Genomic DNA, 20,048 nt, shown 5'->3' on the forward strand with positions numbered 1-20,048 from the left:
TAAGTATTTAAATAACACACTATCTCTCTCTCTCTTTTCTTTCTTCCTATCCCTTTTTGTTACCAATGTTTATTTTCTCTCTTTTCCCCATTATAAATACTTTACATACTTTTCCCTTTTAAATAACTACAAATGATGTATGTCTTCTAATTCTTCAATAATAGTAAAATTTGACTTAATACCAAAGTGCATTTTTTCTAGTGGGTCAGTGGTGGGGTAATAAGGTGTTTCTGATTAGTGTTTCTAACTAGATGTTTTAGACTCTTTGTTTAGATACATTTAAACATTAATACAATACATTAATGATGTTTTATAGATAGCAAAATATAAGTTGTATATATATATATATATATATATATATATATATATATATATAGATATATATTTACTAGATCCCCTCCCCCTGGCCTGGTTAACTTGTGGGTAAATGATTGAAATGTTATAATATGATTTCTGATTTGAGGCAGCTGTTGTTACTTCTAAATAGCAGTTTTTATATGAAAGGGTTAATTTTTTCATGAAGTTGATTTTTTTGTAAGGAAATTGGTGGTCTGTGTGACTGTTCTCATTGTGGAGAATCATGACATGCACTGACAAGGCAGCTTGAGTGTTTTTTTTTTTTTTTGCTTTCTGTAAACTCTAAAACTTCAAGATCTGAATTTCCTGCAGAAAATGCTTTTTTCTTCACCAGAGACAACTTTTGTCGTGCATGAGCCTATTTATATACTTTTTAACAAGTTTATGAAGCTGCAGCTTGAGGAAACAACAGTGATCGACATCATTTGACCTTTTGAACATGTTAAATGGTTGAACTTGGAATTCTTTCCTCTTGCAATTCTGTTATCCTTCACTAGATACTTTAAATGGTAAATAATTAGTTTTGATAAAAGTGTTTAGCTCCTTTGAAAATGCCAATGTTCTCTTGTAGATGCATACATTCTGCAGATTTAATGACACTATTAGTAACTAAATGACATCAAGTGAGCTGCATTAAAAAACTCATTATGCATATTAACATCAGACGTATGTTATATAACTAAACCTTTAGTAACTAAACAGAGGGTTGTGACACACCTTTTTTTTCTTTTCTCTCTCTCTCTCTCTCTCTCTCTCTTTCTCTCTCTCCCCCTTCCTGATGAAAGATGTCAACACAGATATTGTTAATACATATGAGTAATATGTATATAATTGCAAAATATAATCATTACATTGTAATAAGTGTTTATATATATATATATATATATATATATATATATATATATATATATATATATATATATATATATATATATATATTCAACAGATCCTTACATTAAACATGTTTGATAGATGACTGACAAAATGGTTGGATTATCTGATGTTTCTTGAAAAGTCTTGGAAATAATGACAATCTTCTTAACATTCACTTTCTAATGTTTATACATACTTTGATCTGATGTGTATTTCTGAAATATCTACATATTAGAAGTGCTATTATATTATGTGACATATTCATATAGCTTCAGATATATTGGACACTCTCATTCTAATGTATATTTCATGGATTCAGATTTCTTTAGTTGCTTTCATAATGCTTTTATTTTTTTGATTTTATACTATATTCTAAGCAGAGATGGATAATCTGTGTTGTTTGGTATTGGAGAGGTGGTGGATGGATAGTTAGTTAAGTTTTTAACTAGACCAGAAACTTTATGTTTCACGTATGTGTTTGTAAATAGTTTTGGGTTTTTGAAAGTAGTGCTTAATACACATTATGCATCCATGATAAGTAAGTTCTCACTAGATTTCAAGTCAACATGGAAGAAAGGTCTTTCAGTTAGTAATAACATACACATTATAGCCAATGGCTTATAAATGCTTGTCATTAAATATTAATGGTTTGAACAATAATGTCAAAGATCTAATTTGCTTAAATATATCAAAATGCATAAAGCCCAGATCATATTTTACAGGAAACCCATCTATTAAAAAAAGATCTACAAAATATTCATTCAATGGCTATACCATTCTTGTTTATTCATGTTTTAAGACTAAGAGTAGGGTCACTCTTATTCTATGAAAAATACTTATACAATGCCAATAATTATATATACAATTTCAGATAAAGATGGGATGCTAGGCATGGTTATTTTGGAAATCAATAGAAAGTATTATAGTGTGATTAATAGATACTGGATACCAGGACTGAGTATTAAATATGTTGACAAATATCTGGATCTGATTACTTTAAATGTAAAAGGGGAATTTACAACAACAGGTGATTTTAACTGTCTATTATCAGACAATGATTCTTCTAAAAATGGTAAAAAAAAACTAGCATCTCAAGCCAAGAAGTTAAATGACTTTACAAACCAGATGAACCTTAAAGATATATATGGTCTAAGAGAACATTATTCCTTGTTCTGTACTCTCTATTCATGTTGGTTTGGTACATGGACAAACATTGATAAGGTCTTTGTATCAAATAATATATATACTCTAAAATAAGTGACATATCTATAATGACTTGTCCACTTTTGGACCATAATGCTATGGACTTTGCATTGGCTGCGCATACAGATGATTTAAGATTTCTACAGAGAATTCCTGCTTACATAACTAAGTTAAATGAGTTTAGGGAATGGATAATGAAAGAAATAGACATGTTTATGGAAACAAATGATAATGGTGAAGTGACTGATACTATACAATGGGACACCATTAAAGTTTATATATATGGTAGAATAAAATGTTGGTACCTTAAAATAGGAGAGAGTGTGACAAACAACTTTTAGATTTACAAAAAAAAAAATAAATAAACAAGATAAAAATGGATGCAAAACCAAATAACAAAGTAGCACATAATGAAATTACTAAGTTAAATCAAAAATGCTTAGAAGTTCTGAATCATAAGGTAGCCATAAACCTGGAAAAATTGAAATTATAATCTTTTGCTGTAAATCCCAAATATCTACCTAAAATATCAGTAAGATCCAAAAAATAAACAATCAAAATCTTACTAATGAGATTAAATATAAAAGTGATGGTTCAGTTAAGAGTATATATAAATTAATGGGCATATTAGAAGTGTCCAAAAACTACTATAAAGATATAAATAATAACACACCACTTTTGAAATCAGATAATGTAATAAATACTTTTATTCAAGATAATATAACTACTAAGGTGTCAGTGCAACAAAATAACATATTAAATAAACAAATAACACATACAGAAGTGAAAGAGCAAATAAAACATTTCAAAGATATTAAAGCTCCAGGACTGGATGGAATAATTCCTGAACTGTATAAGATTTTTCCTGAATATATAATAAAGAAAATGATGAGTGCCTTTACTATGGTTAAGCAAAACTGTATAACACCCTCATTGCGGAAATACTCAATTATCTCCCCCATATTAAAACAAAGTAAGGACCCCAAATCTTGTGATTTATATGGGCCAATTTCATTGCCAAACACTGATTATAAATTTTTCATGTCAATATTAGCTAATAGGATACAGAAATATTACCTAATCTAATACGTAATGATCAGACAGGGTTCGTTCTTCATAGAAAAGTGCAAGATAACATTATTAAATTACAATCATTAATAAACATAGCATGTAAATACAAAAAAAAAAAAACAACTAACTATTATCAGCCTAGACATAGAAAAGGCTTTTGATTCTATTAGTTGGTCTTATTTACAAAGAATTCTGATCGGTTTTAAATTCTCCTCAGATGTTGTCAACTTATTAAGGAAAATGTATAGTGGGGCGCAAGCTTATATGAAAATTGTATCATATCTATCCTCACCACTAGAAATCCTCAAGGGAACTAGACAAGGTTGTCCTTTGTCACCATTATTGTTTGTTCTTTCAGAAGAACCTTTGGCTACATATATCAGAAAAAAGCAAAATATAACAAGTTTTGAAATTAATAAGGATTATTGTCCTAAGATACAATTATTTGCTGATGATATGTTGCTAATGTTGGGTGATATTAATGGTTCTTTGCATGATGTTATAAATACCTTAAGTTTAAAAGAATGTCAGGGCTTAAATTTAATCATAATAAATCCATAACATTACTAATTAACAAAAAGATCAACAAAAACCTTAAGAGAAAATAGCCTGTTTAATTGGGAGAATGATGTATTAGAATATTTGGGTGTCAGTATAAAGAGTACATGGAAAGAGTCTGTGAAAGTAAACTACAATAATTTAATAACCACCATTAGTGAACTAATCAAAAGATGGAATAAAATGTTCCTCACAATGAATAATAGGCTATCTTTTATTAAAATGATAATTTTACCTAAGATTTTGCTTTATATACTGTCATTGAAACTACCCCCCTCCCAAAAACATATTTAAACAATTAAATTCCATGCTACTTAATTTTTTATGGTTCCCCCTTAAAACCTATGATTGCATATAAATGGTACATTAAAGCTTGAAACAGTAATGGGATAGCATTCCCTAGCTTAGATCTTTATGCCAAATCAGTTATAATTAATGTAATATTACATTGGATCATACCTACCTATATATCTGACTGGAAAACAATACATGAGATTCATATAACTGATGTCAGAACTATAGAAAATCCATTTAAGGAACAATATGGAATAAGTAGAGTTCATTGGCTTTACGCAAATGTTGTTTATTTAATAAGAAGTTTGATCATTTTTCTTATGGCATTAATCAAATATTTAATAACTTTAAAAATATAATTGATTGAATTATAACATTAAGTAATTTCTATTTCTTATATTCCCTATAGCATATTCCCCTAATTGCCTAGATTCTTTCAACATCAATGTGATGCAAAAATTAAAGGAAAATAACTTGATATTCTGGCATCAGTTTATTGAAAATAAGAGTATAAAACCACTAAACTCTCTTTTGTGTAGTTTTGATAATAGACAGCTGGTTGTTTATACACTCATTATGGCAGTTTATAGAAAACAGAATGAGAGTATCAATCAGCCTAGAGGCTGAATGTATACCTAGTTTGATTTAGCTTTTTATTAGGTGTTTTGAAAAGACAGATAATCTAAAATTAAGTATCTCACCTATCTATAAGATACTACGAGAAGACACTCTAAAGTTTGACTCAGATTTTTGGAATTACTATGTAAAGATTAATGGAGAAAAAATATCTGATGAATCCAAAAATGTTATTGAATTCTATGTATGGTACTTCTTCTTCATTATATTGGAGTTTTTATGCATGGAAATTTATGAATAGGAGTTTCTATGCTCCACATAAATTAAATCTTATACTCAAAAACAGTGAAAGTAAATGTTGGAAATGTGATGAAATACTAGGGGCCAGCTGGGTTCATATGTTCACTGAATGTACAAATGTTGTTCAATACTGGAAAGGCTTCAGATATTTTGTAAATGCTCTATGGTCTGATAACTGTCAGATTTCTGACTCACTAATCCTATTCAATGTTCCTATACCTAATGTAATACCTAAATCTCAGATTCAGTTACTCTGGTCAATTCTTGCAATTGCTAGAAAGTTTATTACTTTGAACTGGAAAAGTAAACAAGATTTGTTGTTACAAAGATGTTATTACTTTAGCAAAAGATGTTTGTAAAAAATGAACTGCAAACCATTTGTTATATAACTCATAACATTATTCGTAAAAAAATAGCATGGCAAAAATTGGAAAACCTTTTGAACAAATACTGATAACTTCTCATGGTTAAAATGATTGTTTATCATGGATGAATGTAAATATTGTAAATGGTTTTATTGTTTTATTGTGTTTGTTATATGTACATTTGCATGTGTTTGTAATGAAAACAAAATAAAAATGTTTTTGAAAAAAAAATGTTATATATGTATACACACACACACACACACACACATATATATATATATATATATATATATATATATATATATATATATATATATATATATATATATATATTTATATATGTGTGTGTGTGTATATTTTTATGGATTGCAAAAAACTGTTTTCTGATTGGCCGCTCATCAAATCCAGAAAACTGTCGGCATGACCAATTGAAAATCAGCTGATTGAACATGTTGGCAGTTGTTCATAGGTTCATAGGTGTGTACTAGACTAATGGCCCTGGAGCCTTTACAAGACTAGCCCATAGGATTATACTGGCATCATGCCACCCGACCTTAGTTCCCAGTGCCACTGTTGAGTAAAGCCACTGGAGTGATCCCTGAAATGAATTTTCTATTTCCCATCCACTCATCAAGATATCTCTTGAAGAAGGTAAGTGAGGTGCTCTGGTTGACATGTATCGGAAGTCTATTCCATAGCATGGGCAGTCTCTGAGTTATGAACCTGTCCCTCCAACATGTTCTGTTGATTGTGGTAATGAGGGTGAGGTCTTTGGAGTGTGTGGTGCGGCGGGATTGGGATTTCTTTAGATGTAGCATTTCTAACAGAGCTGGGTCAGACATTGCTTTGTAAGTCAAGCAGAGATCGTCTCTAAGTAGGCGATATGAGACAGAGAATAGTTGGAGTTTTTTTAGTCTGTCCATATAGGACAATTGTTTAAGGCCTAGGATCCTGTTTGTGAGGTACTTTTGCGGCCTCTCCAGTTTTGGCAGGTGTTTAGTGAGGTACATACCAAATGGGGCATTGTACTCAACGACTGGCCTAATTAGAAGAGTAGAGGGGAGAAAATGACTTCTTTCTTCCTGGATACAAAATCCTTAGTAATGAGATGTGCCACATAGTTTTGAGTGAGATTGCTGTACATTGGTGTTGGGAGTATTTCCACTTTCCCCCTTGTACTGCAATATTGGAGTAAGAATATATAATTAGAATTTGGTGTGCAGGCACATGGGGGCTGCAAAAAAAAAAAACAAAAAAAAAACGAAGAGCTTTTGTTTTCCCCCTTGATTTTCTATTGGTTGCTGATCAATTAATCATTTTTGACCAGTTGCAGAGTTTCAGCAGTGTATGTTTTGACAAATTGTTATACTGTCTTACATCTCTCTCTCTCTCTCTATATATATATATATATATATATATATATATATATATATTTATAGAGAGAGAGAGAGAGCAAGTGATAGTTACACATAGATATACATATGTTATTTCATATCAGTTAATGATCATGGGGAAGTGAATAATTGGAGGTTTTAGGACACATTGAAATCATGCATACAAGGTAAAATGTTAGTTAGATGCAGGAAAATGTCTAAAGAAATTATCAAAATTCAAAAATATTCAGATATAGCTAAACTGAAGGTACAAAATAAAAGAATTATTTAAATATAGTAAAATAACTGAATATATAAGCAAATACTAAATCATAAGACATATGTTCTATTAGAAAACAAACTGAATTTATTGTCAGAGTTATACGAATTAAATACATTTTAAAAGAATTGAGGGCATAATATGAAAAAAATATGGAGAGAAGGGGAAGTAGCAAACTTTAAATTAAATTATTTCATTAGCAGTAGCATAGGCAAAAGGCTTACTGAAGTAAATATATATAGTTTATTGAAGTTGGTTACCATTTTAGAATCAACTATTCAATTAAAAAAAAAAGATAACTAAAGTACAGTGATATATAAATTACTGCCATACAAAATATTTTCTTGAGAAAATAAATAATATATGGAATATGAAATGGAAACTTTTTTCTCCTTCATGCTTGTGTATTCTATCAACCCCTTTGACAAAATAAAATAGATTCTACTATTTGTTCATCATGTAGACCATGATCGTTAACAAATATTGATTATAAAACATTCATGCATCATTTTTGCAGATAGAGAGGGAAAGGGTGAAAGAAAGAGAGTGACTAAAAGCAATTTCACCAAAATTAATTAATTAATAAAGATGAAACTATATTATTTTTGATAGGTAACCTGTAGACAACGCAAAATAATATTATCCTTAAAAGATTATATTTTTAGGAAATAATAATAATAAATTATAGTTATAAGGATAGAAAAAGAAAACTCTTTCAATTCAGTAAGCTGGAAATAGCATCTTAAAGTATTAGAGTGCTTTGGTTTCCCAGTAATGTACATCATCCAGCAAACAGCAGCTGACTTTGAATTGATTCAGACCAAGAAAATGAATATTTTTATTAAAAAAAAAAAAACTTGGCACGATCTTAACATGATGTACATACTATATAGTGTTTACAATATTGTGATATGTTATATAGTCCTAATTGCCACATAGTACATACTTACTCTAATCTCATGCAGATGTATGTAATATGAAACCTTTCTACCCTGAATTCCACTGAAAAGATGCTTTGCTTAGTTGGACATTCCTGGTAATCAGTGGCAAATGAACAAATAAATAAATTAAACAAGGCATCACAAGGGTCTAGTAATACATTTGTTGCCTAATATTTCAATGCTAAAGTGAACAAAATACATAAAGTGAGAGTAAATGGGGGGGGGGGGCAAATATGAAAGAATATTTGCACTGTCCCTATCTACTTTCAAGAGAAACTACAGCCATGGGAATGAGCATGATAGAGACAGTAGGGAAAGAAGACCATGTGAACCTTGATTCTAGTCTATTTAAAGCTACTAATAAATTTACATAATAATCCCAAAGCTTGTGTTACAATAGGGCCATATTTATAACAAGAAGTGGAGATAATAGATACAAGGCATAGGTTTTTATTGTCTCCTCTTTTATTTAACCCTGTAATGGTGTCCTTAACTAATCACACATGCAATAATAACAACATTAAAGGAGTTTTTTTCTCAAAGATAGCATACAATCCAAAATAATGTTTTTAGCATATACTATATTGTTGACATAAACAAGCAATGGCAAAACTATATCCTATTTAGCTATAACTCTAAAACAATTCAAAGAAATTGCAAATGTTACTTTTCAGTATAATGAAACTAATGGATTAAGTAAACATTTGGAATCAGATGTAGAATATAAAATAAGATATAACTTTTCATTTTACTGTGGAGATCTAAACTTGTAGGTTTCTCTGTACTGGAACATTTAGAAATTATTCTTCAACCTGGTTTTAATAGTATTCTCAAAAATAAGATTTGATAAGTAATGCAAATACATTGTTATTTACATTTGAGAACTTCAATGATTTAAAATACAATGAACAAGCTTCTGGAACCAGAGTCTAAAGCCACAGCCAAAATTTATTCATGTGTAAAACAACAAAAATAGATATAAAGCGCTTTTTGTTTGATCAGTGATACAAACTTCTTCAGATAAAATTCTCATTCTCAGTAACCATTTAAATTGGTTACAATCATGTGATTCTCATTTAAATACTTAATTACTTAAGTTACCTCTTTAAAACTAAGTTATATTACAAGTAAAAACAAAATGTTTCATTTCTGCAAATAATGAAGTAAAAACAGCTAACGTAAGATAAAAACAGCCATGGTAAATTAAGATAAAAAGACAGGAAAAAACTGCTATGACAGTTATACAGAATAATCTGATTTGACAAACTGTAGTAAACATGATAATGTACATGGAAAATAGTCATCTTATAAAAAAATTTGAGGTATGAAGTATAAAATAGTCGTATATGCTATGTTTGATGTCACTAGTTATGTAAAATAAATATATTTATTTGTTAACCCCAAGTTGTTTTTCTATTATGCTATTCAAGTATTCCCTATTAATTCAAAATTCATCTAGTTAATTTTTTTTAGTTTAAGAAAGCATAAGATGGAACAGCTTTCATTTAAGCCAGGGAAAGTATGAGCATTGGTCCGTAATATCCATAACAATTCCAATTTTTCTAATATAGTGGTACCTGGACTACCCCTAACATATGTGTTCACTTGATCAATAGCCTTAAATTTGAAGTGATATGTTGGGCACTGACTGATATGTCTTTATTTTGAAAAAAACTGAGCGTAAACTGAGAGAGCGCTTATATGAACACTTGTATTGTATTAGTAAAAACAAGATGGAAAATGCACTGGCAAGACATAGTTCTTACTCATACACAACAAATACCTATTCATATCTTACATCTACTTACTTTCCATTCTTTACTTACTTCCTTACTTCTATCAATTTTTCTCCCTTGGCTTTTTCTCTAAATATACCATAAGTCTGCTTTTTTCTCACTTCATATTGCAATTCCTGTTTGCATTATACTAACTTACCTTCAATTTCTGTATGTAAAATTTCTCTGTTAATCCATTATCATATAACTGCATCTGTTCTTTACCAATGTTTTCATAGTTTGTCTATTTTGGTATAATTATTTAAACTGTAGTTGTTTTTTTGCATTACTCTTAACGACTGTAAAAATATTGTTCTTTAAAATGTTTTGTAAAACTTTGCAACTTTTCCCCAGGCCTCTGCTGAAAATGGGATCCTACCCAATCAGACTTTCCTGGTAATCAAATGTCAACAAATAAACAACAAGCAAACAAACAAATAAATAAATATGACTCAAAGTTTAAGCTCTAATCAGCACTGTCCCCAATGTTATGACCACATGGAAACATGCTACTCTTAAATATGTAAGGAGCTTCAGAATTCTGTGTAAAGGCCCAACTATAAAGACGCTGTGTCAGAAGCAAATAGAGAGATTAGATTCATTTCTGTAGAGGAAGTCTCCAAAATGTGTAAACAAGACTACAAGAGACAAAGTGATCCAGCCTGAAATGTCGAAGTTGCTGGATGTTACTGGAGTGGAATGGATAATATTCTTTCCAATGTTGTTTGTAAGGTTAAGTGCCTGTTGACTAGACTACCAAAATAGCACTGTGTTTTTCTCTTTTAGAAAGAGGGAAAGGAGGGTGTGCTCCAGTTAAAAGGAAATTAAGCTCCATATCTCTGGTGAGAAAAGCTATGCACTGAGCTGCAAAAATACTGCATGAGATAGTCATTCCTCAATCAGGAGAAGAGATGCATTTTCCATTAAGGCAATCAAATAATGGATCAGTTTATTTTCTCTTGTACAGATACTGGATGGGTTATGCAAGTTTGCCAGTAATATCTACATATATTTTGTGGACCAGGAGTGGGCATATTATTAATTACCTCAGAATGTTGTGTGAAATGTTCAAGCACTATGGGGCTGTGCATTCAATGTTGCATGTCAATCTGTCTATACTTAATTTATTTAGTATGTATTTGTTTTATGTATTTGTGTTTACTGGGAAAGGCTGCCTAGTCACCTTGCCCATTTTCACTGTAGGCCAAAGGAGAAAAGCTCCAGGAAATACTATGTGTACAATAAAACAAAGCTTAAATAAGCTCTGATGAAATATATACTGAAATTCATTAAAAAGAAAATTTAATTAACAGGCAATATCACATAAAAATGCAAATTGTAGTCAATTCTAAGAAGATATATCGTTGCATACTGCAGAACACTTATGCAGGAAATTATCAGTATAAATGTAATGACATCACTAAGCAGTAAAGTATCAAAATTTGATAGGTAAAGTAATGTGAAAATGTCATGCCATTTTGTCCATGTTTTAGAGGAATTAGAGCTGTGACTGCATTCTTGGTGTTAAGTTACATATGCCAGGAGTGTAGCTTGTCTCTCCTCCTGCTTATAATTTTCAGGGTCAACATATTATGGTGTGGCCAAGGTTTGGAGAGTATCTGGTTTGTGGATAAAACAGTTACATCTCTGTTTTACACAGATAATGGTATCATCTTGATGTACTGGAGGTTTGGGATAATGCAAGTGAAATAGATGGGATGTGAATCAGCACTTCTAAATCCAAGTTGTACGACCAACAGTTAGTTCCAAAAACATAAGCATCATCAGAACTGGATGGTAAAGTTATTTAAATTGGGAATCTTGGAAGATTATGGATTTGGTATTATTTTTTTCTGTCTACAGCAGGTGTTGAGAGTTGCAGACTTTGCTTCCTATGAACGTTTAATGGTCCATAATTTCCCTACAGCCATTTCTGACAAATCAAAGTAAAAAAATAATAGTCCTGCAAAATATTAATAGTTTAAGTACAATAACTTCTAAAAACAAATATACAGGACAAAGCTAAATATCAAAAGTAACCTTAGTAATGGTATATTAACATGTTTGTCTTACCTGAGGAAATCCATAGAGTCCTAAAATTCTAGCCATTGTGATAGCAATTTTTCCATAGAGGTCTCCAATAATACCTGACAAAAGAGACTGTTCCTGACATGTATAATTGGGAATTGAATTCTTTCCGACGGATAACATCCAAAAAACACCTACAAGTCCTCTATTCTCCCAGAAACAAGTATCAAATATTTTAAATCCTAGAGTAATATTTGGCAGTATTTGAGCATTTTGATTTAACTCTTGTATGACAAACATCATTGTGAGGTGGTTCTGGTAAGCATCAATAAGAAACCTAAAACAACATTTTAGGAGAATCACAATTATTAAAGTTGCTTTGCAAATCAGTCTGATGTGCTGCAAGTTTCTACAGTCACTCGTTTATTAATGCATGAACTTCATTCAGAGCAAAACGCAGGTTAACACTCAGCCATATTTTGCTATTTTATTTATTTATTTTGATAACTGTTTTGAATAATGGTCCCTTAGGATCACTTTCAGAGCCTGCTACCCTACTTAAGATATGATAATGAATAGGTGTTACAGTGAAAAAAAACATTATATATATATATATATATATATATATATATATATATTAATATGCAAGGACACAGAAAACCCATACGTTGAAGACATATAAAGAATAATGAATATATATTACAGTATAAAACTGTTACATAATCATTTAAGTATACATAAAGATTAAAAAAAAACAAAGAAGCACAATGATATGGTACATTTCACTAAAAGTCAAATGCAACATATTCCTGCATGGCACAGAATAATCTGCTTGATAAATGGTAGTAGTCATAAGTGGCCTTCAGAATATATATATCAATATATCAATATATACAAATATTGAGAGAAAATGTGAATTTGAAACAGGTATTTGATATTCCTTATGTTGTATGAAATAATACAAAATGGATTTGATAGAAGAAAGGAGATTAAACAGATATTGCAATGTATGAGGTTAACATGGTTCTTTTGGAAGCACTTGAATTTATCAGTATCAGAAAAATTGCTGCGCTAATTGTTGAGAGCTTTGCAAGGGAATATATACTGAATCATGTGCTTGGGAGAACAGACACAGAAGTTTAGTCACTCCCTTCTGGTTTGTTTTGGGGTATGGAAAGAGAGGAAGCTCTGGATGCAACTCATTTAGTCTGCAGTCTTCTTCTTTTGGCTTTTCCCAGTTAGGGGACACCACAGTGGATCACCTGTCTGCTCATCATTGGCAGTGGAGTTTTATGGTATTGAGTTGCCAGCCTGGTGCCCAACCTTCCATGGAAGGCAGACACATGCATGCACTCATGCCTAGGGCCACTTTAGAGTATCCAATCCACCTACAGCATGTCTTTGTGATGAAAACAGAGCACCTGGAGGAAACCCACGTGACCACAGGGAGGACATGCAGACTCTGTACAGGAGGCACCACAGCCAAGGATCGAACCGGAGAGCTTCTTACTGTGAGGCAGCAATGCTAACCACTGCACCACCGCGGCCACCCTTCATTTAGTCTGCAGTTGAGATACCCTTTCTTACCAGTAGACTAAAATAAAGTAATTCATGTATTCTTAGGGGTTTGTAAAGAAAGAAGGTTAGGAATTAGGATGATCTCTGTTCAGTAGGGTACCACTTCATGGGAGCCAACAATGGAGTTAATATCAAGAGAAGATATCAGTGAAGAGAAAAAAAGTCTTGCTTTCAGTTACTTTTAAAGCAGTTTTCTGTTTCATAGATGCTACAGTGATATGGTGAAAGCCATGCAGTATACTTTCACAAACACCTGCTCTGCTTTCAGAAGGCATAAAATGTGGGACTTTCCATACTCTAAATAGGATTTGTTGATTTAGTGTTTTTTTTTGTATGCATTATTAAAAAGGTGAGTTAAGGGTCCAGATATATTCATTAGCATTTAAATTCTTAAAAATATTCTGTACATATGGAGTTGTAGAGTTGAAATTTCCAATTTTTTAGATTATAATTTAATTTTTAATAGGTGCCTAGTAACACAATTTAACTTTTTATCTATCTATCTATCTATCTATCTATCTATCTATCTATCTATCTATCTATCTATCTATCCATCTTTCTATCTATTTATCTATGTAGCTAAGCTATTTACTATACTTAAGAGTGAACACTATTGTTTTTGTTCAATCTAAAAGCAGTACAATTATTTTTCAATGGGAAATTTCATTGCTGGCAGGGGAAGGTCTGATGTATAAATAGCCATGTCACCCTCCTCTAAAATTGTTGAAATATCGCTGAGAATAAAGGACAGTCTGCTAATTAAAACTGTTAGCTACATTCAATAAAGCCTGCATGGTCTATTTCTACTTTGTGTGCAGCAAGATGCACACATGGTGGCAAAATGTTTTGGATTCAGTAAACAGCTCTACAAGGTGTGTACAGCTGCACAGAGCCACACAAACAAGGTAAACATCAAGGTATGCTAATTACAGCATAAGCAGCTGAATCACATGCTAATCAACCAATTCAAGATGGAGGAGCTATTCAACAAGTTATAAAGCAACCATGTAGACACAGTGCTAGTTTTCCATACACATTTCAAAACCTATTGGAATACAGCCATTGAGACAAGTCTACACAGATAAAATGCTAGGGAATGTTGTTGCTTTAATTCATGTGTATGTGCAATAGGCTGAAGTCTATGCTGGTGCAAGACCAAGGCCAAGAAGGAGGAGAATTTTCAGAACCTAGTTAACTTATCACAGTCTATATGACATATAAACTGCAGACCACTAAAGGGTGGATAGAGACATACTACAGGAACTCTGCAACCTCAGTCTTCCTCAACTCAGAACCAGGGCAAACTGATGGAAGCCCATCCCAGTGGAGACAAAAGCATGTGTAGCACTTAGAATTTTAGCTACAGGTACCTTTCAGAGACCAACATGGGATGTGCTTGGGGTCACAGGCATCAGCATTCAGGATAATCTATCAATTTGTGAATGCTATGCTTCATCAAGGCAGTATATTTTCCCTACACTCCCAAAGACAGGGCCAGAAATATGCAAGAGTTCCTCCCTGTAGCACACTACCCTGAGATACTGGGTGCCATAGATTGCACACATGTAGAAATTCAGGCAGCTCCTAGAGAACAGGGAAGACTCTGTAAATAGAAAGGGATTCCACTCTATTAACTGCCAAGTCATGTTTAATGCCAAGGGAATCATCTTGAATGTGTGTGTTGGCAATCAAGACAGTTATCACAACTCATATATCTGGCACACCTTCTATCTATATCAAATGTTACTAGGGGCGATATCCCAAAGGGTCATTTACTGGGAGATGCAGGTTATCAATGGAACCGTGGCTGATTGCACCCATCAGAAATGCACACACACCTGCTGAAAAATGCCATAATAAGGCACACGCTCAGACCCGAAATATCATAGAACATGTGCTTGAGATGCTGAAGATGCAGTTTCAGGGTCTACATACATCTGGAGAAGCCCTGCAGTACAATCCATGTACATGTACTGAAATATTCACTGTATGTACCATGCTACACAGCATCATCCTGAGAAAACAGCTTCACCAGGATCAACAAGCGGAAGAGGCACACATACCAACACTAATGGCAAAGTCACCACAGCCACACACAGGTGAGGAGGTAGAGGACCAACCAGCAGCTGCTGTGGGTGTAGGTAGATATAGGCATGCTCAGTATGCCCTTGCATTAGCTAGGAGACAATGCATAGCACACTCAATCACCACCTAAGGGGATAAAACATTCCTTCTACACTTATACATACAGTAACATTGATGTCAGGCAATGTTCACAACTTTACCTATCCATGCAATAGCTGTGAACTGCTAGCATTAGACAGAGTCAGCCCTGAAGTAAAACTATTGCAACTGCTGGAGTTATAAGTTAAGTGTTGAACCTGGAGTGTATTGTGTAATAATGTGAATGAATGGCATAGTCTTGCATGTTGTTACTTGATAGTGTAAGCAAGTAAAAGGTTGGTGATTTGTACAGAAATGACATTAACGTGTGACAGCAAAGACGTATTTGTCTTATACATGTCCATTATTAACTAGTAGACCTCATGCATCAAATATTCACACAAACATAACTCTTCAAAGTACTGATGGTCACCGCATGCCCTCAGTTCAGCACCGAATGTTTGTACTAGAAAATCTTTAAAAAGAGAAGCTACAAAGCAATGAGACAAATTTCAGTTTCAGACTTCACAACCATCACAAGATCATTAACAATAGTGATGCAAAAAAGTTTGATGCTATCAACTGGCTAACTTTCTAAGACCAATATAAGTCAAGGGTACAATTACCAATTCAACATCACAAAGGCAGATATACTAGGCACTAAACCATCTATGTACCCTGAGCATTAGTTACAAAGCTTATGTACCCCTGAATCCAAAAGATAGAAAACAGGGATATGGCACAGTTATCACTTGCACCAGCTGTTGTGTGGGGGACAGGAAGCCTAGGCTGATACAAAAGGTTGGTGAGAGTTTGTAAGTAAGAAAGAGAAGCAGGCAGACATTAAGATAAAGTGACAAATGGCCAGTGAGACAAAATGAGTTTTAAGCTTCATGAGTGAACCATGTAACTGTTGTGTGTGTGTGTCTGTATGGTTCCTCAAGGTGAAATTGGTGGGTGAATGTCTGCATAAACACAGCCAAGCTCTATGGTAACTACGTCTTGGTATGCTGGACAGGTGTGAGTTTTGCATGGTAGAGGTGGCAGTTCATTGTTGCCATACCCATACATGAGAAATGTCTCTACCACGAGTTGCACTGGCACACCCACATCCATAGTCAAATGCACTCTAGCTACCTGAATGTGACTGATGTTGGTTGGATGAGCTCCAGTCATGAGGATGCCAGGACCACGACCCCGTGGCCTTCCACATCTCGGATTAGACAGCTCAACCACTGAAGGAGCATAATACTACTACTACTAATAATAATAATAATAATAATAATAATAATAAAATATAATATAATCCCAGCAGATGCTTCATCACAGACACCACACATTCCAATGTGTCATTCATCTGATCCATTGACTTCACAACATGGAGGAGGCAATCATGCATGGCAGGTTGAGCCACATCTATAACCTTAAGCATTTCAATGGAGGACCTATGGGAATGTGCCTGTGGCTCCATGATGACCATAAACATACGTAGAGTGGCATGGTAAGAGACACCAGGATCAGGTGGATGATGGCTAGAAGGCCTCCTCTGAGCACCCCTAACAACACTCCTGTGTAGCACCTCACCAACACTTTGGTTCTGGCCACAGTCAACAGGACTGAAGCCACAGTAACCAGACTTCCGTGATCATTTGTCTCATCTTCCACCTGTCCAATATCTGAGTGCTTACTGGAATGGGTAGGCATAGGCTTACTGGATGTGTCTGATGGAATTACATGGGACGGTTATATGTCAAACTCAATGTCAGATTCAACCTCAGCACCCCTGACTGTTCCTCTATTTGGTCACCATCATTATCATCAGAGTCTGCTGATACTCTGACTTCAGGTATTAGAAGCTCCACACTTCCACTGTCAGGAACACCTGTGATAATGAGCAACAAATACAGGAAAAACTTAATACCTACATTACTATAGTCCAATATATGCTACAAAAATAACAGGGCTGCCACTATTAGACAGTAGAGCAATACATACAACAGTCCTGACACCAACATCACACACTAAATATTTCTTTGAACTGCTCATCAGTACTGACATAAAAATACTTGGCTTACCATGTGCAGATGATTGCAGGCTCCCTATGCTGGATGGACTTGGAAGAAGTTAAGCAAGAAGTAAGGACAGCATCATCACAATTAACAGTAATGCAGGGGATAAAACCTTTTGCCCTTTATATGTCCATTAACTATACTTTCAACAAGAACTTGAATGACAAGTTCAACCTAAGGCCATGTGTAATCAATCAGAATGTGTTGCTAAATGTAGCAATCTATATTCCCCCAAAGCAATTTCTTGTTAAACAGAACTAACGTATTGATGTAAACAATTTACTATACAAGGCTATTTAACATCTGAGAAAAATAAGCCTGCCTGGAAGCTTCTCCTGGGACATACTTGCTTTCCCTGAAACGGTAGCACCAATGTAAAGGACATGATGTTTGCATTTCCCTGGGAGGTGTCTGGATCCCTGACAGAGGGCAGGAACTCTTCATTTGCTTTTAGTGGTGGCTCTTTAGCAGCCGCCCCAGTACCTATCTGATAATGGACTACTGCTGCTACACGCCGCTGTACAGATGAGATAATATCAGTGGCCCAGTGGCCCTATGGGGCACCTGATCATATGTCCTGCTGTGGCTGCCTACTGTATTCACATCTGTAACTATCTGTTAGCAAACTTACATTCAGCCTGACATATCTCCATGTTCCCACTCAAACAGAAAAGTACCATGTTGCCTAAAAGCTTCCACAACAACCTCAGGGTCTATATCAGAAGACTGAAGTTTCAAAACTTTGAATCTGATCTGGTTGACACCATATAATCGTAGTCTTGAAACTTCAAATTTTTTAACAGAGATCTCCGCATAGTGCACTGTACTGCACTATAGTGTGATCTCGGAGTTGGTATATTTAAGTAGCGGGGGATGTAGTGAGTGCAGGGGGGCTTGCCCCCTCCCTGCTTAGAGCATTTAAATGGTTTGTTTTTGTAGGTTGTTGTGTTTTATTACATTTTCGATGTTTTAAGACTTTGATTATATGGTGTCGACCATATCAGATTCAAAGTTTTGAAAATTCAATAATGTAATATTGACCCAGAACCTCATTCTCAGGGCCACTGAAGGGTGGTTTTTGGGGACTGAGACATCTGGGTGCCATAGTCCTAGGTGTCCCACAACATAAGGATAATACATATTAGTATCATGTAACTAAAATATACCTGTTCTCAGATAAAACAGAAAAGGTAGCACTTCAGCATAGAAAAGGTAACATTTCAGTATTACCCACTGAAGGAACATAAAACAGTCTAGATATTTGAAATATGAACAACAGAATTATGGGGTTGTGACATATTACTGTCACACACAAAGCAAGGATGGATGCAAAACAAGGGAGAGTTACAATAGCAACATATCCTTGTCAATGCCAAAACAGAAATACAGCTTTGCTCCCCCACCTCCAGAAGAGCATGTAAATGACACATTTTTCTAACAGACCATCAGTAAAATGCTAAAAGTGCTATCAATTGAACTGTGCCTGAAACATGTGTACAGATTAAACCATAACAAAGACACTTAGAACAACAAGCACTATAAGCCTTCAACCAGCTTTTCCCAGCTCAGAAGGGCAGTGGCTACAGTCTCCTCCAACAAGAGTGCAGAGTACAAAACTTCTTAATGTAAAACAACTGGCCCGAAGCCCAAATGCTTAAAACAAAACTAAGAGGCTTATAATAACAGTTACAATTTAATGCGATACCAGTCAGATGACAGGGACATGTCTTTTAATCTACCCACATACATCATGTCATGGTTAGTAGACCCTGTGTTATCTTGTTGAGAAAGCCCTGCGGTCTGTTCATCTGCTGCATGTGTCTGGTGAGGTTCATGCTAAATAAGAGCATTAGACTGTGTTACTGCTCTGATGAGTTTCACTACAGCGCTATCATACAATCCAGAGATCTGAATGTGATGGAGTGTCTTGTGATATGCAGCATACGTATGTAGTGGAAAACATTACAAAGAAACGTTAGAAAGTAATGGAACACATTGCAGTTCCTGACTTCACAACCCATGGCAAGGGAAATATAATTGACAGGTACAATTATCAGTTTAACAACACAAATGCAGATATACTAGGTACTAATGTAGCTATACACCCTGTGCATCAGACAGAAAGATTTTGTATCCCTGAATCTAAAAGAGAGAAAACAGGGATACGGCACAGTTATCACCACTTGCATAGGGGATTGTGTGTGTGTGTGTGTGGTGGGGGGGGGGGGCACGAGGCCTAGGCTG

Source organism: Protopterus annectens, chromosome 4.part1 (assembly GCF_019279795.1).
Source record: "Protopterus annectens isolate FY-2018-M chromosome 4.part1, PAN1.0, whole genome shotgun sequence".
NCBI lineage: Eukaryota > Metazoa > Chordata > Ceratodontiformes > Protopteridae > Protopterus > Protopterus annectens.